Source organism: Choristoneura fumiferana, chromosome 23 (genome assembly GCF_025370935.1).
Source record: "Choristoneura fumiferana chromosome 23, NRCan_CFum_1, whole genome shotgun sequence".
Taxonomy (NCBI): Eukaryota; Metazoa; Arthropoda; class Insecta; order Lepidoptera; family Tortricidae; genus Choristoneura; species Choristoneura fumiferana.
This window is the reverse complement of record NC_133494.1, coordinates 18794671-18819110: the sequence shown is the minus strand read 5'-3', so window position 1 is coordinate 18819110 and position 24440 is coordinate 18794671. Positions and strand designations below refer to the sequence as shown.

The 24440-nt window shown below is 37.5% G+C and overlaps 1 protein-coding gene and 1 pseudogene across 1 annotated transcript in view; one reads left to right on the top strand and one right to left on the bottom strand.

Moving 5' to 3' along the window:
• The window catches only part of LOC141441154 (helicase domino-like), a 23160-nt pseudogene extending 21965 nt beyond the window's left edge, over positions 1-1195 (top strand).
• Positions 1-24440, bottom strand: part of LOC141441077 (uncharacterized) — a 356648-nt gene that overhangs the window by 293738 nt on the left and 38470 nt on the right.

Genomic DNA, 24440 nt, shown 5'->3' with positions numbered 1-24440 from the left:
CCAACCAAGACCAGAAGGGATATATGTGACAGGCGTTATCAACATAAGGTTACTGAAAGAAATAATGCCTAAAATCACTGATACCAATAAGTTCACCCTACATACACTGAGATGTGGACATATCGTAAAAGTAATGCCTATTGATATAGACACATACAAAGATACGAGAAGAGTTCATTAATCGTGACATAAAACACTACACCTATAACTGAAGTGTGAAAGAGCCTACCGAGTAGTCCTAAGAGGTCTCCATGCCTCTGAAGATACTGAAGTTATCAAAGAAGAGCTTGAAAAACTGGGTCATAAAGTAAGACAAGTTGTAAATGTGTTACACAGGACTACAAAAGAACCGCTATCTGTTTTTTATGTGGATCTTGAACCAAATGCTAACAACCAGGACATATTTAAAGTGGACAGATTGAATTACATGAAGATTACATTTGAAGCGCCATACATCAAAAAACAAATACTTCAATGTAAAGATGTCAAAGATTTGGTCATACTAAAAACCAATGTTTCCGACCGTTCAGATGTGTCAAATGCGGTGAAGAACATGCTACAAATACATGCAATAAGACACCAGAGTTGCCGGCAACATGTGCCAACTGTCAAGAAAAGCACCCTGCAAGCTACAAGGGATGCAAAAAATACCAACAATACAAAGAACTCCACACTAAAACAAAACGAGAACCAATAAAGCATAAACAACATCAAAAAAGTGACAAGGATACAAAAGAACAAGAAGAACCAGCACAGCAACACAAGACTTAAACTTGAACAACAAACAAAAATTAAAGAATACATATGCAAAAGTAGCCGCTGGGACAGAACCTGTGATGCATCAAAAAACAACCCTGTAATCAATGACGCCAATTTAGTTAGCTTACTAGACTCAATGTTTGATAGATTTCAAAAACTAATTAGCAATATGCTAGACAACATGATGGATCGTATGATTCAACTTATCGCTCATCTAATTCCAAAATGTCCCTAAACCTTAGAATAGTGACATGGAATGCCAACGGGCTTACAGAACGTAGACAGGAACTTGAAGTCTTTCTAAATAGTGAGAGAATAGATATTGCTTTGATAGCTGAAACTAGGTTTACATCTAGATCTCATATAAAAATAAAAAACTACAACATATACACAACAAATCACCCCTCAGGGAAAACGCAAGGGGGAACAGCAATAGTCATCAAAGAAAATATCAAGCATTATCCGATGGAGGAGTATTCTACTGACAAGATACAAGCTACGTCAATTAAAATACAAGACAACTCTGTAGAAACAACCCTGTCAGCAATATACTGCCCGCCTAGACATGTGACTAAGAGGGAAGACTTTAAGAATTATTTTTCTACTCTGGGCAATAAGTTCATCTGTGGAGGAGACTGGAATGCAAAGCATGTCCATTGGGGCTCAAGACTGACTCTGCCAAGAGGAAGAGAGCTATACACCGTTGTTAACGACCTCAATCTCCAAAGCGTCTCACATGGTTCTCCAACATATTGGCCGACCGATGATAAAAAGATACCCGATTTGCTGGACTTCTATATCATTAAAAATATCACACACTACAAAGTTGAAGAGTCTTCAGACCTATCCTCAGACCACACACCAGTGATACTTAATATTAATTGCAAAGCACTTCCTGTTCAATACCCACCAAAATTGTATAACCATAAAACTAATTGGGATTTATACAGAAACATAATTTCAAAAGAGGCAGAGCTCCGAGTTCCATTAAAAACGAATGAGGATATAGAAAACGCAATAGAAATGTTCAACCGGTTAATTCATACTGCGGCTAATGTCTCATCACCACCCTATCCAGAAAAAACTGAAACACCACATAGATATCCGAAATTCATAAAGGATAAAATAAATGAAAAACGAAAACTACGAAAAATATGGCAGAACACTAGATACCCAAGTGACAAAACAAAATTTAACAAGGCAACACAAGAGCTTAAAAGAATGATTGATGAATCCACAAATGAAAATCTGCAGACATATTTAGCCAACCTTACACCAACTGAGAACACAAACTACTCATTATGGAAAGCTACCAGAAAAATAAAGAGACCCAAAAATCAAATAACACCAATCCGATCAAATAGTGGCAACTGGGCTCGATCTGAACAAGAGAAGGCAAATGCATTTGCGGAACACTTGAAAACAGTATTCAAGCCAAATCCTAGTAAGGACCCTGATAAAGATGAAGAACTAATTAGAAGCCTGAACTCTCCACTGCAGATGTGTCTTCCCCTCAAATTAACGACTCCAAACGAAATACGCATGGAGATATTGAAAATGAAAGAAGGAAAATCACCAGGATATGACCTCATAGATGCTACCTTACTAAAACAACTACCGAAGAAAGGAATTATCCTTCTCACCATTATTTTCAATGCATGTCTGAGACTCTCAATCTATCCTGCACAATGGAAAATAGCACAAGTAATTATGTTGCCCAAGCCAGGGAAAAAGCCAAACGAAGTGAGCTCATATAGACCTATAAGTCTTTTATCAGTGACAGGTAAATTACTGGAAAAAATTATCCTTAACAGAATGCGACCCCTATTACCTGATATAATACCACCTCATCAGTTTGGTTTTCGTGAGCAGCATGGAACAATAGAACAGGTACATCGACTTACTGATGTGATTAGTGGGGCACTGGAAAATAAACAGTACTGTTCTGCTGTGTTCCTAGATATTTCACAAGCATTTGACAAAGTCTGGCATGCAGGATTGTTATTGAAAATCAAAACAATGCTACCACACTCCTTCTATCTCCTAATGAAATCATACCTATCCATGCGATGTATTGAAGTTAAATACAATAGTGCAACATCTCAACTCTTTCAAGCACAGTCTGGAGTACCACAGGGAAGCATCTTGGGGCCAGTTTTGTATTTGATCTACACGGCAGACCTACCCACTTTTGAAACAAACACCACAGCAACTTATGCAGACGACACTGCTATATTATCAGTCAATGAAACGCCCAATGCTGCATCTGCAAATGTACAAGCACACCTACAGTTGGTTGAAAAATGGCTTGACAAATGGCGCATTAAAGCAAACCAAAATAAGTCTGTCCACGTAACTTTCACACTCAGAAGACAGACATGTCCAGCGATCAAACTATATGACAAAGAAATACCCCAAGCAGAGTCAGCCAAATACTTAGGCATCCACCTAGATCGTCGACTTACATGGCAGAAACATATTTGGACTAAACGCAAACAACTTGATACAAGGCTAAGGGAAATGTACTGGCTGACAGGGGGTAAATCTAGACTGTCAATGGACAGCAAAATCACTCTATAAAAACAATTCTGAAACCCGTTTGGACCTACGGAATACAACTATGGGGAACGGCGAGCAACAGTAATATTGAAATACTACAAAGATTTCAGAATAAAACGTTGAGGACAATGCTGAACATACCTTTTTACATAAGCAACAAGCTAATACACTTGGACTTAAATATCAGCACAATCAAGCAGGAAATTGTAAAATATAGCAAATCGTACCAGGCCAGATTATCAATCACATAAATCAATTGGCAACAAAACTGAAAGGCACAGGAAGCATGCACTACAACAGACTGAAGAAGCACAGCGTCCCTGCTTTAACAAGCAGGTTCAATGACAGCACTTGAAGGGATGCTCAGTGGAGTATTTCTCAGTTGATGACAGAGACATGAAAAGACAAAGAAGTGGCTTATTGTGTTGAGTTCACAGATTGCCACATTGCAGAAAGAACAAAAAAAAAAAAAAAAAAAAAAAAAAAAACACGGAACACACCAAATACAAACAGGACACAGTCATATGAACCAAAACAATAACTTCATGAAACAATAATAAAGCGTAATAACAATTTTCAATGTCCAAGAATTACCTATTTCAAAGTAACTGAAGCAACAAAACAAAGTTCGAATTGACGTTTATACCAAAATCAGTCGACGGTATTATCTCCGAAGGCGAAGTTTATAAAATTACCACCCCTAGTTTAAGGGGGTGTTACTTGTAAACTTGTTACAGTTCAGGAGCTAAGTGCTTGTGAAAGGACTTGACCGCTTTAAGGTTGACTTAGATTAAATATATTGGTAGATTCGGGATGAGATACATTAAAATTTACATAATGTCTTAAACTTTCGTGATTTTTACTCATTTACTCATAGTCCATAGTTTTTGAGAGTTTGTGATCAAGTGCGGGTAGTTCGAAGGACTCGCGCTGCTAGGCAGACTTGACACCCCACACTTCAGTCTACTCGTGACCACGGCCACTGTAATGTTGCAGAAACGTCGAGATAAAATTACTCGTGTGTGTTAGCGTGATAGTCCTGTGCGTGGTATTTTGACTATGGGATACATTTACACCTGTGAAATGGCATCTCAAGCGCATAATGCTTAAAGCGCTCGGATGCTTTATTATGCTATAAACGCTGCGGCAAACGCAATGCGTTTGACGCACACCAATTTGCATCAGATAATCTAATTACCAAACATTGTTTTATGCGATGAGTGGTATTTAGATTGCGTGGATTGTGATTGGTTGGATTAGATGTGCGTCAAACGTATTGCGTTTAACGTCGCGTTTATCAAGCTTAGGTCCAAACAACCAAGCTCTTTAAAAACCAACAATAAATACATGTTTTTGTAAAGTTAAAAAGTGTAAATTTTGAGGCTTTTCGTGTGGTTAATTTTAAGGGTACGATGTCTTTTCAGGAAAAAGAAAGTAAATGAAAAAGGAAGAAAAATTATAGAGAGTAGGAAAAGGAAAAGATTGCAGTTCATTGATATGGTACTTTGTAAAGTAACGCATCCATCAATTACATGTGAATCGTTTGACCGTATCTACACTATACTGCATCCAACATTGAAGTGTTATGCACGTGGTAACAGTCTGAGCTTATTTCTAGCGTGCTGACAAATAAATAGAGTTCGAACATTCAACGAGTCAGTCTGTAGCTTAGTCTGTAGTATCAGAATTAGAAGTAGGTTTAGTTGCCATGAACTAATAATAAAGATTATTAAAAAGCTTTTGAATGCAGTTTAAATCGTTTTTAAAATCACAGTGAGTCAGTTTTCAGTAAATTGATCATCTACAATATTTAATATACTTTTTCTCCGTGTGGATGGCGTAGTCGTGGGACACTGTATGTATTATTTATTGACTCGATCGCTGTTTAGATATTTATGCCCTCCACTGTAGGTACTTATCGCAATTTATATCTACATGACAACGCAAATAATGGATGCATATCCAAAACACTTGTGAAAGAATAAATAATACATATATAGGACTAGCTGTTCCTATGCATCCTGCGGGAACTATGCAATTTTCCGGGATAAAAACTATCTTATGTCCTTCCTCGGGATTCAAACTTTCATCTAAATCGGTTCTGCCATTTAGACGTGAAGAGTTAACAAACACACAAACAGACTTACCTTTGTACAAGTATCTCAAAGTTTGTCAATTGTGTTTTGTTTCTTTTCTTTTGTACAATAAAGAGTTTACATACATACATACAAACTTTCACATTTATAATATTAGTGAGATATGTAATTCTAGTTCCCCAAACTTCTAGACAGTCTCGGGCAGGTAACAATCCTTTTTAAAACAAATGGGACCGTAATAATGGCAAGGTGACTCGAACTAATACAATTGTATTATTTTCAGCAGACTAAATCTGGGGTAATGGTATGCTGAAACTTCACAAACAATGTTTTGGGTTAGCTTTCTACAGTTTCAGCGGACAAAAGTTTGAAACCGTTGGCACAGGGGGGCGCGTGCTGCTTTGTCGGCTTTGTGGCTATTTGGATCTTACAGTGTGAATCGTACTTTAGGCAGTTTTGTCTCACCGCCAGCGAGGAAACGATTGGCTATCGACTATTTTCTCGCTCAAGATACGAACAAAAGACATAAGATCCTGTGTGAGTAAAAGAGACACATATATTAATAGTTGATCGCTGGCTGTTCACACTGTCGGCGAGAACTCGCTCTTACATCTTTTGTCGCAGCGACAAGAGCTATAAAACTCGCTGAGCTATAGATACTCGCTCAGCGATGTCAGCTTGGTGGCCGCCCCGCACGAGCGAGTCGAGTGGAGCGAGTAATCGCCCGTCGCACTCGAACACCCGCTTGCAGCCAGCGACAAAACTACACTCGCTTCTCACTGCTCACCCACTCGTTTCTAGTTACTCGCTCTACTCGCTTCTCGCTCATCGTCGGCGGTGGGACAAGTGCCTGTACCGTTGCGACGTTGAAAAATAGTCGCAACGATTGTATCGATATTTTGTCAGTTAGTGATTCAAAGACTATTAATATATACTAGGCAAAAGAAAATAAGGGCCACTTGAGTTCCATTGGTAAAATGAAATCGAAAATACGTTTGTGTTTTTATCTGAAAACATTTAATTAAATCAAAAGTACCTGTATTGTGATACGTTGTTTTAATAAAATAATTTTTAGACAAGGAATGTTATACAGAATTGAAATGAAATGATAATTAATTTGCTGAAAATGCAAGTAAACAGATGGGCAATCACAATGTTTCGCTTATTTGGTAGGTGGTACATATAACCGGAACTATGGTGTGAAAATTTTACATGTGTAATAAATTGTTGTCGGATTCGTTTACTAGCATCGAGCCCATTCTCCCGTACAAATTTCGGATCGGTCAAGCGATAAATCCGACTTTTCGCCGATGAACAACTTGTCAATGTGTGAGTTTTGAGTCATCTGTACACGAATTATTAGTGTATTGTTGGATTATTTATGTGTTTACGTCATCATTACAGTCGGTTGGCAGTTCTGTTATTGCATGTAAGTGTGCGGAACTGCACTTGTGTGCTCTTTTCCCTCCGCAACAAACGCCAGAACAATTTTAATAGTAATCTATCGCTAAGGCTACTTCCCTTCCTGTAGGAAGCCCGTGTTGCACTAAAATTCATCTCTGCCTGAAGGTAAAGACACTTTGTATAATGTTAGGTATATGCATTTCGATCTTCATTCTTGTGGCTAATGTCTAATGTTAATTTGAATGTTATAGTTAATTTTGTTATGATAAATTAATCATTACGTATTTCAAAAGTTATGCACTTTATTCTCAGCTAAACGTTTATAAATAATTTAAGTACGTTATTTGTTGGATCCTGTTTTCAGAAAGATTTTTATACACACATAATTTCAGCAATTTTAGAAATTCTGCCCTTAAATGGGTCAAAATACCAATTATATAGGCTACAATGGTATTCGAGAAAGTACTAGTTTGGAAGAAGTGTGTTTTACATTTGTAGCAAATCGTTTAGGATTTTTCCACGCAGAAGTTCAATATAATTGAATACACATCTTGTGGTTTAATTCGTACTCTATTACATATTGCAAAAGCTACAACTATATGAAGGTCACGTTCATAAAATAAATGTCGAAAACAGTAACATCGAATAAGAGAGTACCTATCTGGCAGATGCTCGAACCACCTGCCTCGCAAATTTGGTACACCTTGTTCCCAAAACATGTAGCAATTATGTTGCATTGAATACAATGTATGATAATTCAATACCTGTGATTATAATTGGAACCAAATTACAAGAGAATCGGTCTGCAGTTTTTTAGTAACGTTTAAAACCTTACAACCCTTACAATTTGTGTCGAATCGAGGAAGGTGGCTTTCATACAACATACATTGTCACACAGACGTAGCTGTTTTGCACGTGTAGTTACGGAGTAGTAAGGCAAAATGTTTTATCTACGTAGCTCATTTTATGATTAATAATGTGATGAAGAGTATATATCTAGCCATATACAAAGACAGGCCGTATAGTCTAAGGCGCCGACGTTCGCGATTGCATTCACTTCCTATCTCTTTCTACCCTCGTCTTATACCATGTGATAGAAAGTAATGGTGAAAACATTACAGCCATTAGACAATAAGGCTCTGGTGTCTGCCGTTCATGCGGCAAAAGTAACTGTAGGTATTTGACAGACTTTTTTTAAATAGGTACTTAATCATAGATCTTATCTCGAATCAGTCGTGTGTGCCACTTTCTCCGTACTTGTAAATGTCACAGCGTATCAACAATCAGACGCAGCAATCAAGCGATAGAAAACTGCTGATAGCAGTGTTTTCAAGTTAAATGTATGCAGTGTGCTATCTGTGACGTGACGTTGAGTACAGAGGTTATGTACTTAGGAAGTTGGGTTGGGTAGGGCTTGGACTCCATAGACTCAAGTCACTACTCACACAGGACGTTAGACCTTCGTTAGACATATAAAAATATTTCCCCATAAAACAAAATAAGTCAACTGGCCAGATACAACAGGATGTCATATTTCAAAGAAAAAAAACTATATTCAACAGGTAATCAAAATAAGGTGACGGTATCCTTAGCGTTTCAAATTTGGAACATAGTATTTTGTTTTTACGTATGCAATTTTCGGCCAGTTCTTGGTGGCCAGTACGACAAAGTGATAATTACGTGGCGAATGGATATCCCTTTGCTTTTTTTTTTAATGAGACTGACCGTGATTGACCCCTAACCTGATGTTAAGTGCAGATGAGGCCAAAGGTGTATCTCACTTGTTCAGTAACAGCCTATTCACTCTAACCTTGTCTGTTTATTTGGGATCAGCTCTCAGCTATCTTACGTGCGTAGTTTTTGCGGCCAGATGCTGTAGTACATGTTCCAAAAAAGGGTTTTCCGACAGGTGAAATATCGCTAGATGGCGTTAGTAGCGTGAGATTCGTTTGACGTTTCAGTCTTGCTTGTGATTGGCTCATTTACATATCTATACAATCACAAGCGTGACAGAAATTTCAAACGGAACTCACGATACTAACGCCATCTAGCGGTAAACGTCTGTCGGAAAACCTTCTTTGGAAACTGTTATGAAAAAAAGGGTTTTGTAGGTGCAAATTTCATGGATAGGTATATTTTTTTTAACACAGGCACACTAGCTGCATGCATGCACAATCACTAGCAGTCGTAATCAACCAACACGCTATCAGAACCTTATCGCCATATCTGACAAGGGGAAATTTTGTGATCTACAGCCGTTAAAACTCGTGACTGTGAATTAAATCGACGAAACGTTTAAGTAAAGGTTTAGAAACTTTTTGTCTTGGCGTGAACACTACCATGCCCCGTGTTTTTATAATGTTAGGTATTGGTAGTGCCTAATTGATAATAGATTTAGGGGCTGTTTCACCATCCATTGATTAGTGTTAACTGACGGTTAAATGTGATGCCGTCTCCGTCTATTCGAGCAAAACAAATAGAGACGGCACCACATTTTACCGTCAGTTAACACTAATCAATGGATGGTGTAACAGCCCCTTAATTGTGACATTAACAGAGATGCCAATTAATAGTAGACGAATAGCAACTTTTATCTCCTGTGGATTATTGTTGGTAAAATAAATGTACCTAGTACCTGGGCGACCAAGTTCCGCTCGGGCTAAAACTCGGTAACCAGCGTTTATCTCAGAGATACGAACCAAGCTAGATCCCCGACATACCAAATTGCATCGAAATCGTTGGAGCCGTTTCTGAGATCTCCGAAATATTTACATAAGAATTGCTCGTTTAAAGTAGATAGATAGATAGATGAATATATAAGCAGGTATGCATGGTATCGGAAAGAAAATTATTATTGCTTTAAAAATAATTTAGATGTAATTTTAACAACATTAAGGTCGGGGTTAAGCCCCGAAAAATAACAAATACCAGCTGAAGAATTCGTTTACTACCACACGGGACCTTTTAAATTGATAATTAAGTAATGGCCTTCCCAGAGTCTCAAACTATGTATATACTTATACGAATTGGTTTAGGAGTTTCAGCGTGTAAAAAGTAACAGACGGACACACACACAGACAGAGTTCATTTCGCATTTAAAATATTTGTTTATTCATAGTAGTGACATGATTTATGATTTGAATTGGGGTTTTGTTCCGCGTTGATTTAAGAGAAGCTCAAAAAATTCTAAAACATCGTGTAGTGACATGATAACTCAAAATGATAGCGCATTGTCAAAAAAATAAAGCCATTGTCACACGGAATCCAACACCGCCTTTCCGATACTTCCTGTTGTATCCCACGCTATAAAATTATTTAACAAATCTGTAACTCAATCCGAAACCATCGGACCCTTACCCTAAAAAAATTAAAAAGTTAACTTCCTTCAACCATTTCCTTTTACTGCCCAGAAAATTCGCTCAGCTCTAACATCAATCGAAATAGAGTTCAAATTGTGTGGGCACGCTGTGGTAGGCCGCATGTTTAAAATGGTAATTTTAAGAAATAAGTAAGAGTGAACTAGAAAGCGTTAATATTTTTTTAAGTTTTTGTTACGTTGGCATTGTCCGGTGATGGTGGTATTGGGTAAGCATTTATATCTTGTGATTGTTATAAAGATGTAATTGTGCTGAGAAAACTTTTTTGAACAGCCTTCTAAAGAATTTAAACTAGATTATCCAACAGTAAGCGGTAAAAATGAGAACGATAATTGAAAAGGATGCACTTATTAAAGCATGTCAATGATATCGATAAACAATAAAAATAAAACATCGCGTTTCGTTGTCTGTCTTAAAAAAAAAAACATTAAATATATGGCCAAACCCCGTAGCCTGCCTGGCCAATTTTTGTAACTAAATTAACTCAATGCAATAGAAAACGTCAATGTAATAGAAGACGAATTCAGAAGTTTAACACACGTATTCGCTTATATTCTAATAACATAATATAGCGAAAAAACTTATACGGGACATAGTTGGTAGTCAAAACATACGAATATTCACACAAAAACCATACTTATACTTAACGGCACAGTTAAAGTACACGAGGAAATGATAATCTGTGTGTGCGTCACAAAAACCGTCCACCTGTCACCGAGCTGTAAACACCTTGGAGTAACCATAGTGATGAGACGGCTATCGATAAACTTGAATTGAAGCTTATTTGTTTTGTTTGTTTATTTTTATGGCTGTAGAAGGTTATAGGCTCGTAAGCAGAGGGTTGTGGATTAAAATGTTCAGAATTCATGAGCAAAATTATATTAATTTTATTAGATAATAGCTAGGTTGCGGGAACTATGCAATTTCCCGAGATAAAAACTTTTCTTCGTCCTTGTCAGGGTCTCAAGCTATCATTAATAATACCTTTTTTACACCTGAAACACAGGAGTTTTCTAGTTCAGGTATAAGAATTAGTTTCCTTTAGTATATATCTAGCCTATAAGTTTGTTATAATTGTTAATTTTGTAAGATAATTAAATATTATTATTATACCGAACTTTAACTAAATTGGTTCAGTAATTAAGGCGCGAATAGGTAACATACAGACGGGTAGATTTATATACATATTTATAATATTAATCAAGGCAATAGAATTGCTGTTGTCCGTTCCTTCTTTTGTCTTCTTTTGGTGGGAACTGTGGATTTTCTAAGAATAAAAATATCCTATGTTAATGCAAAATATGTATCTTTCTTTAATTTCCCTAAAAAAATAAACAAAATATCAAACAGTTTAGCTCTTAATCTAGAAAATATTTCATATTTTATGTCAAAAGCCTAATATCATCAACATTAAACACGTTACATTTAATTAACAGCTTTATTTAAATATGAAATTAACTAACAACTCGATCGTATGGTCTAATTTAAATTACACAATTTTCAATCTAGTTTAAATTACAAGTACAGCTTATATTTGTTATTAATGTTAATCGGAATAAATATCTGCAAAACAATAAATAAATATTATAATAAGTATATTGTTGTAATAAATGTATCGATATCGATAAAAATAAAAAATAAATCACTAGCAGTTATAACAAAAATCGTTATCGTTACAGATTTCCGTGTGCAAATGTGAGTCAGGTGAAAAAAAACAACTTTTATGCGTACCCGTAAATGTAATGTTTCCCTTATTTCCATCTGAATAAAGATCGAAATGGCTCGTGAAAAAATTCAAGAATGACTGTGAATTTGTCGCGTTTAGGTTAAATATGAACTTGACTAACAAACCGGCTTTTTTGAGTTCCTGCGACGTTTTTAACAAACGTTAATCTTTTGTGATGATTTGTGATGATATATTAAGACAAGTTTCTAACGCTTACGATGTTTACAAGTTTTTATTTAAGTAAGACTATTATCAAGGTTTTGTTAAAAACTTGTTTTTTAATACAAGATTTATCTGCTGATTGTACTTTCTGTGGATGCACTTGCATTATCATCCAAACCACATTTCCGTACCAAACCTCAAGTCGATGCTATTAATCGTTGAGAGCTCGTGCGGAGATGGTCCTGGCTGGATGGACTACCAGAATTTCAGTACCAGACTAATGTCTCCGGACTTACTTATACCTAGTCATGTCAAATTTTAAGTCAATCCGGTTAATGGAAGTGGGTCAAAATGGACTTGTAAGATTTGACCGCGACAAACAGTGCAAGTTAATTTTAATTCTTTGTTGCCACTGTAGGACGTAAAAGTAGTCAATCATACTTTTAGTAGGTACCTGGTACGTACTATTGGCGGATTTCTTTTCATTCTATAGAATACCAACAAAAACAGCTGCAAGAATAATAGTAAACAGTACAATTATAATTAAGCATGATTGACAGACATGCAAAATTTATTACTACCCAGTTTTACAAAATCAACTTTCTCTTAATTTGCTTGTGCATTCATTAAGTAACTATTAACAACCTAACAAAGGAAACACATTCTTATAACACAGTACAATACCCAATACAATTTATAATTTTATGATTATGAGATCGATTCTTGTGATCTGAAATATGTATATACTTATATATTTTTAATTCAGTGGCTTGTGGCCGTTGCCTGTCCATAAGGAATGACAAAGCAAAATGAAGAAATATGCTTGGTCCCTATCGTAGATCCCTTCTTCATCGTTATTGTCATTGTACCCTGTTCCCTATCCCTTATCTGTGACATGTTTGACATGTAGTTCTCAGCATATTTTTCCAATCGTCTAACTTGTAGCCAAGAACTACTAGTAGATTTGGCTTTCAACGGACGCCACGTTGTTTTGGGTGATCTCATTTCCTTGTTTCAAGTAGGCACCATGACAAAGACTAGTGTTAACGTCCGTCAGTTTTCCTAAATGCATGCCCTATCTAACGCCACATCAAATGCTAAATTTGCATCAAATATAAGCTTCTGTTCGTTCAGTCAGTGTAGTCTAATGCAATTTTGTTGTTGGAGCACCTCAAAAAACATTGGTATTTGCCTAATTTAAAGTCTGTAACTCAGAAATGAGAAGATAGAATAACCGAGGTGACTGAAATAGTTGAGCGAATTAGCTCGTTGAAGTGGCAATGGGCAGCCCATATAGCGTGGAGAACACGTGGCCGTTGGGGGGCCGAAATTTTTTCGAACGGACACCGTGGAGTGCTCGAGTGAAACTGCAAGCGCAGCGTAGTACGACGGATGCTCTGCTTAACGCATTCACTGCCGCCTGACTGCCACAGGTGCCACCGACGCACATGTGCGTTCATAATGTATGAATAATTATGATAGTGGCACTGGGCGAAGTTTCGAAAACGCATATGTGCTTCGGTGGCAGTGAATGTGTTAAAGCCAAAGGCTCACGGTGGACGCAGGCTGCTTCCAATCGAAGTAATTATAGGTTTATGTCCAACAGTGGACGTCCTTCGGCTGATAATGACGATGATGGTGATGATCAAATTTTCTAACTTTAAAACTACACGTAATTAACTTAACTACTTACAACTGTAACTCGAATCCTAGAATGTCCAGACGTCATTCCGACCCGGATACTGAAAATGAACAATAAGTGCTTTCGGTTCATGAGTTGCGATCTATCAAACCGACGGACACACAATACGGTCATTCATTAACGGTCGACGCACTGCCTCAAGTGCCTGTCTTTTTCTATGAGGCTCTCTCTTTTGGGTTTAATAATTTCCTTCTGTGTAATTACAATACTACTTGAGTTTCTTGAATCTATAGCTCTCTTTTTTAGTTTGATAGATTACGTATCTTTTGTTTGTTAGTCGTTTTGTTATTTATTTTTAATCCAAAGGTTATCAAGATCTAAATCCTGTTACTTTACTGTAAATATGCTAATACTGTAAAAACATGAAATTGTTAATTTAAATTTTGGTCTATTTGCCTTGAAACTAAAGAAATCCTTTGTGTAAAAAACATTCAGGTTTTGCGCTGTCTGATCTTAAATGAAATTTCCAATCAACGAGAGGAGGCCTGTGTCCAGCAAATGTGATGTAACGAACGAGTAAAAAATTTTCAATTTACTACGGTCGTGCACATTATCTGCTCTACATGAATTAAAACCAACCATGTATCTCAAAATAGACCACAAAAAGGTGGTCGCATAGAAGCAAGAGTTCGATCGCGCAAGTGGTGTGACAAACCCTGCACAGAATTTTAACATGCTCAAAGACTCAGTTAATTCGAGCATAAAAACCAACTTAGCAAAAGGAACTAAACTAAAACATAAATCTGGAGCTATCCGTTTCAGCGCTAACAAAACGTAAAAAGGCATGACGTAACGACACTTCAAAAGATAAAGCACTCTGCTTTCACACCCAATCCATCAACCTTTATTTATACTAATGAACGTTGGATCACTGCTATAAATATACTCTTGAATATATTAGTACCAGGGTTGTAACGGATGTAGTTATATCGGAACCGAAAACGGAACCAGATGATTTCAATTTAGTTTATCGGAACCAGAAACAGAATCGGAACCGAAAACGGAACCGGAACCAGAATCGGAGCCTGAGTGATAGGTAGATGAGATGTTAAGGGTAGGTCTACTAAGCCTGAGGGTCTATCGCGTAACGATTCTGACACTCGTGATCACAATCAAATGATAGTTTTCGCATACAAAAACTGTCATTAGATTGTGATCGCGATTGTCAGAAACGTTACATAATTAGCCTTCTGTTTGTTTTTGATTAGTACCCACCAGGGATGTTACGGAGCTCCGGTTCCGTTTCCGTTAAGTCGGAACTTCCATTTGATACCAAACATCCGTTTCGGTTCCGGTTCCGTTATTTAACAAAAACGTGTTAACAAAATCCCCTAAAAAAATCCCAAAATTTATAGGTATCGTGGTCTTCATTGAGGTTGTGTTAAGAACAACTGTCCAAAATTTGAAGACTCTAAACCAAGCGGTTGAAATTTCAAGATTTTATAATCCTATCTCGTGGGAATATCGGAATAAAAAGTAGCCTATGTGTTATTCTAGACGTCCAGCTACCTACATACCAAATTTCATGACTAAGCCCAGCGGTTGTTATTTAGAGATGTTATCTCTATCCCGTAAGAATAATGGGATAAAAAGTAGCCTATGTGTTATTCCAGACGTCCAGTTATCTACGTATCAAATTTCATCCAAATGATTCCAGCCGTTTTAGCGTGAAAGAGTAACAAACATACACACACACACACACACACATACTAACTTTCGCATTTATAATATAAGTATCACAATGCTACAAAGTTAGCGATGAAAATCTTAATGACCATGGTAGCCTTGAGACACCAGACACCGGACTGGCCCACGAGGTTTGAAATACGAACTTCGTTTCGTGCTGTCCGCTCACGCTAATGGTATTTGATAAGAGAGTGAGAGGATAGGTATGTGGCCTTCGAATTTAGGGCTTTTCAGACACAAGACAAGACAAGGGGGCTATTGTCTTCGCTGCATATCTCTGCTAGACCGGAGATCGAACCCGGCCTCAAGCGTAGTCAAGTTCTTTGACTAGGCTATGCAGTCGTCAAAATACACAGGATAACATTTATTTGTAATTTATTGTCAATCCCTCAATTCAACTTGTTTTGAATAATACTAGAGTTTACCCGCAGCTTCGCACCCGTAAATCATTAGATACAGCAGTTTTGTTCAAATTCCGGGATATTACAAAATTCCCGTGGGAATTCCCAAAAGTTACATCGTGTTTTTCATTGACTTTGCATTAACAATAACATCCCAAATTTCATGACTAAGCCCAACAGTTGTTATTTCGAGATTTTATCCCTATCCCGTCGGAATAACGGGATAAAAAGTAGCCTGTGTTATTTCAGATGTACAGATACCTAAATACCAAATTTCATCTAAATCCGTCTAGCCGTTTTAGCGTGAAGGAGTAACAAACATTCTCACTCACTCACTCACAAACTTTCGCGTTTATAATACAACAACTAGGAAGTTGGATTTCGTTACTGGACCAGTGTCATACTCCTTTGGTCTCATCTGCACTTCATGAGTTAGGGGTCGATTACGGGTCAGTTTTTTTTGTTATTGTTAAACAGAGCCCCATCTATACTATCTATGATTCTGTCAATGTCGAGTTTGCAAAAGAAATTTTCGGTTGGCCGTTATCCAATAGCTTCAGTGTGAGAACCTAAAATAACCCACACAAACTTAAATTAGTTCTTCGTATTCTTAGTTCTACTAATACCTACTACTTGAGTACGTGCTACATTATTAGACAAGCAGAGGTCATCGACACGAAGTGCAAAATTCGAACTTCGTATCTTGCCGTCCCGCTCACGCTTTTACTTAGTACGGGAGTGAGAGGGACGGTACGATACAAACTTCGATTTCCGAACTTCTTAGTAGCCCCCCTGTTTTGCACGCACCAAACAGACCGCGGCGAATTGAGCGAAGTGCAAACGCGTTAGCTAAACTTGGTTTATTTGAAGGTTTTTATAGTGTCGTAAACCTGATTTAGATTTTGTTACTCGAAAGATTTGTTTCGGTAGTTTGCGGAGGGTATTATCCTTTAGAGCAGCCATTCTTAGTGTCCGGAGCTTCAGCAGTGTCTCCACAAAATTATTGACTATTATTGAAATGAAATTCTGAGTAGGTACGGTAAAGTACCTTTAAATCCTATTTATCCTATTTAATATTATAAATGCGAAAGTTTGTGATTGTGTGTGTGTGTGTGTGTGTGTTTGTTACTCTTTCACGCTAAAACGGCTGGACGGATGTAGATGACATTTGGCGTGTAAATAGCTGAAAGTCTGGAATAACACATAGGCTTCTTTTTATTCCGATATTCTCACGAGATCTGGATAAAATCTTGACATTTTAACCGATGATTTTTGAGAATTTCCGCAAGAATTTAATAAAAAATGGTGGATATGAGTTATGCGTTCGAACCCTCGGTTAAAGTCTAGTTAAGTAATAATTCAAATCAGACGATATTCAACGTTAAATCCTGTATATCTTCAAGCACCTCGAGAATCACAGCGTAACATACCAAAGTGAGTGTCAAGGAGCTTAACGTAATATTTAATGACATAATTATTAGTGTAGGCAGCAATACACACACACTAGATAATACTATCTCGGAGTTGTTTGATATTGCAATTAATTAAGTTAATTACATTCCCCATTATCATATTTTAGTATCTTAATTAGCTAATGCTCATCTCGTCGAGCCAATTTGGTATGAGAGTAACGGAATTTTGCGCAAAAACTTTTTGAACGTTTCGCTGAATGTGACATGCGCTTTTGTTTTTGCCCGGAGCAGTTTTGGTATAATGCTATATGTATGCATTTAGGTTAAGGTTTGGTACCTACCCTACTGCCTAAAGGAGGGTTACGTTTTTCGAGCGTATATACTGTATGTCTGTAGGTTTTCACAAACATGGTATCAGTAGGTTCGTTAAGACTGTCGAAGTGACATAGAGTTTAACATTTCAAAAGCTATCATTTGAACATCAATTAAATAAAAATAAATCATATAAATAAAAACTAAAAAAGAAAGTGTAGAACTGTTTTAAGTAACTTAAACCTCAACAATTGGGATCCAAGGATTAATTAGTGTCCATTCATCTGTTTCAGGACTGTATTATTATTTAATTAAGTCGTCTTGAGCATTGCACTTTATAAAGTTTGTATTAAAACGGTCGCTACATAAAACAAATATTTTAATTTCTATGTAGATAAAAAGTAAATAGAAAATCATTGCCCAATCGCTTGGAAAATATAGCAAAATTTGATTTAGATCATTCGATTTCCTGGAAATACAATCAACTTAACTAACAGCTTTAGCAAAAACAATTTCTGGCTAAAGACTTCGACCAATTCTAAGAAAAAAAAGGTGTTAAAAAGATTTATTACTTAAGCAACTAAAGTTTATCAAGAATTTAATTTAAATTAAAACCAAATCGTAAAGTAAATCATTCATCGAATGAATACAACAGATGTAAAGAGAAATATTAACCTTCATCATAAGTTTATATAATATAGTTTCTTAATTAATGTTTTATATTGAGAAATTAACCGAACTAGATTGTTCTAAGCTAAGTTATAAATAGCAATGCATAAACAATAAAAGTTACTTTGTTAATTTGTTTCCACTGTGTTGCTTTTAATTTCCTGGTAATGTGTAAATTCATGCATGTGGGAGGACCTTGTACAAGGTCCACCCGGATTGCTACCACCATCTTGCTCGCTAATCCTGCCGTGAAGCAGCAGTGCTTGCACTGTTGTGTTTCGGCGTGGAGAGTAAGACAGCCGGTGAAATTACTGGCACTTGAGGCATCCCATCTTAGGCCTCTAGGTTGGCAACGCATCTGCAATACCCCTGGTGTTGCAGATGTTTATGGGCGGTGGTGATCTCTTACCATCAGGAGACCCACTTGCGTGTTTGCCATCCAGTCGAATAAAAAAAAACGAAGTGAAAAACAACTGTATATTTGTTCATAAAACTTATTACCCTCAACTTAACTAACAATTACCCAATCCGAGGCTCCGGTGGACGTGTAAGTATGTAAGCAAACTCTTTATTGTACAAAGACTAAAATTTGACACACACAAAGTCGAACTCATCCCTTTACGGGATATCTTTAGACGACCGGATGGCCAAGTGGTTAGAGAACCTGACTAGGAAGCTTGAGGTCCTGGGTTCGATTCCTGGCCGGGCAGATATTTGTATGAATAATACGAATGTTTATTCTCGGGTCTTGGATGTTTAATATGTATTTAAATTTATTTATCTATATATATGTTTATCCGCGTTGCCTAGTATCCATAGTACAAGCTTTGCTATTATTATTTATTATCTACCAGGACTACCAGTCGACCTTTGAGTGGATATTAAAAGTCTAGGGTAAAATGTCGTTTATGCACTTCGTACAATCTACTATTAACATTTAGCAAAAACATAGCTAACCTTTACCTATGCAAATGTCACAGTCAAGATAGCCTTCATATGTACTGAGAATCTGACATCATTGCACGTGCTTAGGCTTGCAGAGGCTATGCAGATTGTGGCATAATTAGCAACGGATATAGTTGGAGATAAGAAACCGCTTACGTTTGCAATGGGCAATGTACGTTGACGACATGCTAACGCGTTAGACGATTTTTTGAATTGATCATGAATTATTGTTTTTTTTATCACTATACCAGTCTATACGTCCTTGTGCTGGGCTCATGTTAGGTTTGTAGAAATATGCAAATTCGTACAAGATTAGAAATGGATATACCTAGTTGGAAATAAGAAGCCGCTTGTTTACGTTTGCAATGGGTAATGTACGTTGACGACATGCTAACGCATTTCCTGGTTAAAGGGATTTAAGGGGTTTTTTAAATTGTTCACATCCCAGGCTATATCACCCACTGCTGGGCACAGGTTTTATCTTAGAATGAGATAGATTAGGCCGTAGTTCCTCTTCGGGCTCAGTGCAGATTGGGATCTTCATTGAATTACTCGTGATGTTTTCCTCAACCTCATAAAGCTCCGTGTGAGTGAAATTCTCAATTCGCACTGGACACGCGTGAAGACTACGGTCTCTTATTCCAAAAAGGGTCTTGTGCCCAGCAGTTAGAAGTACCTACATAGGCTGTGGTGATAATGATTGATGGTGAGTGTTTTATTGTTTTTAATGGTTATGTGAACTCAAAAAATAATAAACCAATTTATTACTACAAAGTAATATAAAGCACTATTTTGTCCCGGGAAAGTGTTAACTTTACACGAGACGGAGAAATTGCGAGCAACAAGTAGTTAATATTGAATATTATACTAGCCCTAGTTAAAATGTCTAAGCGATGGCAGTAAACTTCTAGATTTATAAGCACAATAATGACCTGATAACCAAGTGGTTTAAGAACCTGCCGACCGGGAATCGAACCTAACAGCTCAAGCCAGTCAGTCTCAGGTTCGATTCCCTGATCAAAGGATTTTTTTATAGGTACATTAAATTGAGCCATTAATGAGCTGCAGATGAGGCCAGCGGAGTATTAGTGTAGTAGATGTTTAGTGTCGAGTCTTGGGTGTGTGTATAATATACTAAAGTCCACTTTCTATCTACATAAGTTATATATTGCCTAGTATTCATATCGAAAGCTTTTCTTCCTTTAAAACTAGGTTAATTGGAGTCAATTGTTACAATATTTATTTATTTAACAACATCCAATAGTTCACTTTCAAACTATCTTGAACTAAAACTGTCAACCATAAAGCAAAGCTGGTTACTTTCTCTCACGAAACAACGTTTAAACTAACAAAGGGAGCTCAAGAAACTCAGAGCAATACACTAAGCTATCATTTTAATTTTATAGCAAGAGCACGTTAACTTAAACAACGTAATTACATGAAAACGAAAGCATTAGCTCTTCACGTTAGTTGCTAGTTATTTCTCGTCTATAATGAATGAATATCAGAAATACATTTACCTAGTGTCAAAAAAAATCGCACCTTTTCCAAAATTTTTTTTTTTTTTATTCGACTGGATGGCAAACGAGCAAGTGGGTCTCCTGATGGTAAGAGATCACCACCGCCCATAGACAACTGCAACACCAGGGTATTGCAGATGCGTTGCCAACCTAGAGGCCTAAGATGGAATACCTCAAGTGCCAGTTATTTCACCGGCTGTCTTACTCTCCACGCCGAAACACAACAGTGCAAGCACTGCTGCTTCACGGCAGGATTAGCGAGCAAGATGGTGGTAGCAATCCGGGCGGACCTTGCACAAGGTCCTACCACTCTGTTTCAAGCGAATATCGCTTTTAAACCATTCATAGTACCCTATCAATATTAGTATCATTTGAAAGCTCAATTAATGACACCATTGCCTTATCTAAATGTATGGGAGAATCGCGCGAGCTGTGAAACAGCTCATACAACCGTCGAGTGTGAATCGGAACACCCCGCAAATCCTAGCTATAAACAGTCGTATCTATATTCATGATGATGGTTAGTTATTTCAGTTTATTTCCATACAAAAAAGAACACAAATCTCGCCTCCGATTGTGTTAGCAATGTCAACGTGTAATCATAAACCAATTAAAAACCAGACGTCTCTAATTGGTTTAATTATCTAGATACCTACGTCAGTGCTTCGTTGAACCTTGTATTTAGTAAAATAAATTCTAAACCGATATTTAGAACTACAAACTATCGTGTTACTCTGCAACGACGTGCAAGACAGCTACGTTTGTGCGACATTTGTGTTTTTATACAGACACGACAAAACTATTGTTTATTTTATTACGAATTTTAATTTTTAAACCCAATATTTCATTCCTTTTTAGCAACTGAATTAAATTAACCAATCTTGATATGACAGAAAAATATGTCGCATCATATTTATTTTTACTAGCCAGCTGTTGCCAGCGACCCCGTTTATCGCTATCCCGCAAAATTGCATACTATTCTATGTCCTTTCCCGGGTCTCAAACTATCTGTAAGTATATCATCTAAATCTGTTCAGTGATGAGATAACAAACAATCAAACAGACTTACAAACTTTTGCATTTATAATATTAGTGGGATTTGGTAAGGTAAACGTACGAGTGCTCGCCACAGTCCCAGTAGTTGCCATCTTTAATTTTATGTCATTAGCAATAGAGGTGATAGCTGATTACATTCTATTTGCATTATTGCACTATTATTATTATTATTCCACTGTAATCAGTTATACATATGTTTACAAATAAATCACTTTGACTTTGACTTTGACTTTGACTTTACTGTGTCGAGCATTTGGACGTTTACCTTAATTACTCACCTTTTATCCTTTAGTTCTTTACCCAGGGCTTCGCACGCGTACTTAAACCATTAGATCCAGAATTAAAAAAAAAACCATGTGAAATCCCCAGAAAATACATAGTGGATTTCATTAAGGTTGCACATAAAAAAAACTGTGCCCAATTTCATGGCTCTAAACCTAGCGGTTGAGATTTGGAGATTTTATCCCGATCCCGTGGGAGTACCGGGATAAAAAGTAGCCTATGTGTTATTATGGAGTAACAAACATATGTACACACATCACTCAACACACATACTCACAAACTTCATTAGTGGATTTAAGTATTTCGCAGCCAAAACACATGGGATTGTTTACCTTACATCCATTGTTACAAAAACTGTTATAGTTAATTCGAGTGGCTTTTTGTCAAGGTTAGATAATGTTGCTTCAGCCACAGTTAATCGATTGAAGATGACGCTGCAAAATGATTTTGTTTGTCATCGATGTCATTGTCAGTAGCTAGTTTAATGAAATTCGCGCTGTCACCGTTCATCCACCATTACCTCTCATATTTCGTTTTCTAAAATTTTTTTACCGTACAACGGCAAAAACTACTAGACACTGGCAAAATTGTCCTCCGATGGACAGAGCCATATTTTTCTAAAAAAACAACCTAGTTTAATAAATAAGCATGACGAGAAAAGAAGCGCTGGTTATTAGAAAGAACTTTGTAGAAGGTTTGGTATGTAAACGTGGAACGAAGATTTGGTGTTTAAAGTAGACGCCGTATTGTCTAACCCGGTGCCGCTTGTGATTGCATTCATCATCTCTTTCTACCCTCGTCTGATACTGTGTGACAGAAAGAAGCGGTGAAAACGATGATACCAAATGTGTTAGTAATGCCCGGTTCACACTATCCCCGTAAAATCGTGCTAGTAGCGATACATTGCGGTGTCACAATCCAAACGAGTTACACAGGATCAATCAACCATCCCAGTGTCATGCTACTGGAGCGGTTTACTGGAATAATGTGAACCAGGCATAATACCTAGGTTGAACTACCGCCGATGACGAGAGACGAGATTACGAGAAGACACAATATCGATAACGTGGCTGAAGAGATAATTTTGTTAACGTAATGAAACCTAGAGCTCCATACAAATTTTGTAATATCAAAATACGGCCTTATCTGTAGAAAAACAGTGTTAGCAGAGCCCTATTTTTAAGGAAAATTTATGTAAATATCGTGGGAGTTATTTTATATAATTATTTTATGTTGTTTGGGACCCTCTCTATTTTGTTCATCATCATCATCATCAGCCCGAAGACATCCACTGCTGGACAAAGGCCTCCCCCTTAGAACGCCACAATGAACGACAACTTGCCACTTGCATCCACCGGTTTCCCGCTACTCTCACGATGTCGTCAGTCCACCTGGTGGGAGGCCTGCCAACGCTTCGTCTTCCGGTTCGTGGTCGCCACTCGAGGACTTTTCTCCCCCAACGGACTTTTCTCTCTTTTCTCTATTTTGTTGTCAGTTGTAAATTGTCGTCATTATCATCATCATCATCAGCCGGAAGACGTCGACTGCTGAACAAAGGCCTTCCCTTAGCACGCCAGTATGAACGACAATTCGCCACTTGCATCTACTGGAGTTGTCGTAGTGGTAAAAAAACGCACATTATGTCTCGTTCCAGCTGCAATAAGACTGGGCGTTAGGAGCAGCGAAGTGCAAAATTCGAAATTCGTATCTTCTTTTTTTTTATTCGACTGGATGGCAAACGAGCAAGTGGGTCTCCTGATGGTAAGAGATCACCACTGCCCATAAACATCTGCAACACCAGGGGTATTGCAGATGCGTTGCCAACCTAAAGGCCTAAGATGGGATACCTCAAGTGCCAGTAATTTCACCGGCTGTCTTACTCTCCACGCCGAACAGTGCAAGCACTGCTGCTTCACGGCAGGATTAGCGAGCAAGATGGTGGTAGCAATCCGGGTGGATCTTGCACAAGATCCGGATCACATGATCCGGGTGGATCCTACCACCTTCAACTACTGCTGCTGCATCTTGCCGATTACGAATTTCGTAGTAGCACGCCTGGCACGGACAGCATAGCGACAGTAGCAGGGTTCCGTTTATTAGCCTCCGGACATAGACCCACAGGTTGTTTAGTTCTCGTATAAAGTCGATATAAAGGCGTAACTACATAATTATGAGGAAAAATCTTAATGATTGTTTCTAGATCTCAATCCAAGCGTTTCTCAGAAACCCGGAGATACGATGAGTAAAATTGCTAGCAACAAATATAAATCGAAGTTAGCCAGTAATCGGTGGACTGCGTTGAGGAAACTGCAACGTCTTTCCGTCCAAAATTCCTCAGGCCTTCAAAAAAAATCGTGAAGCGACAATTAAAA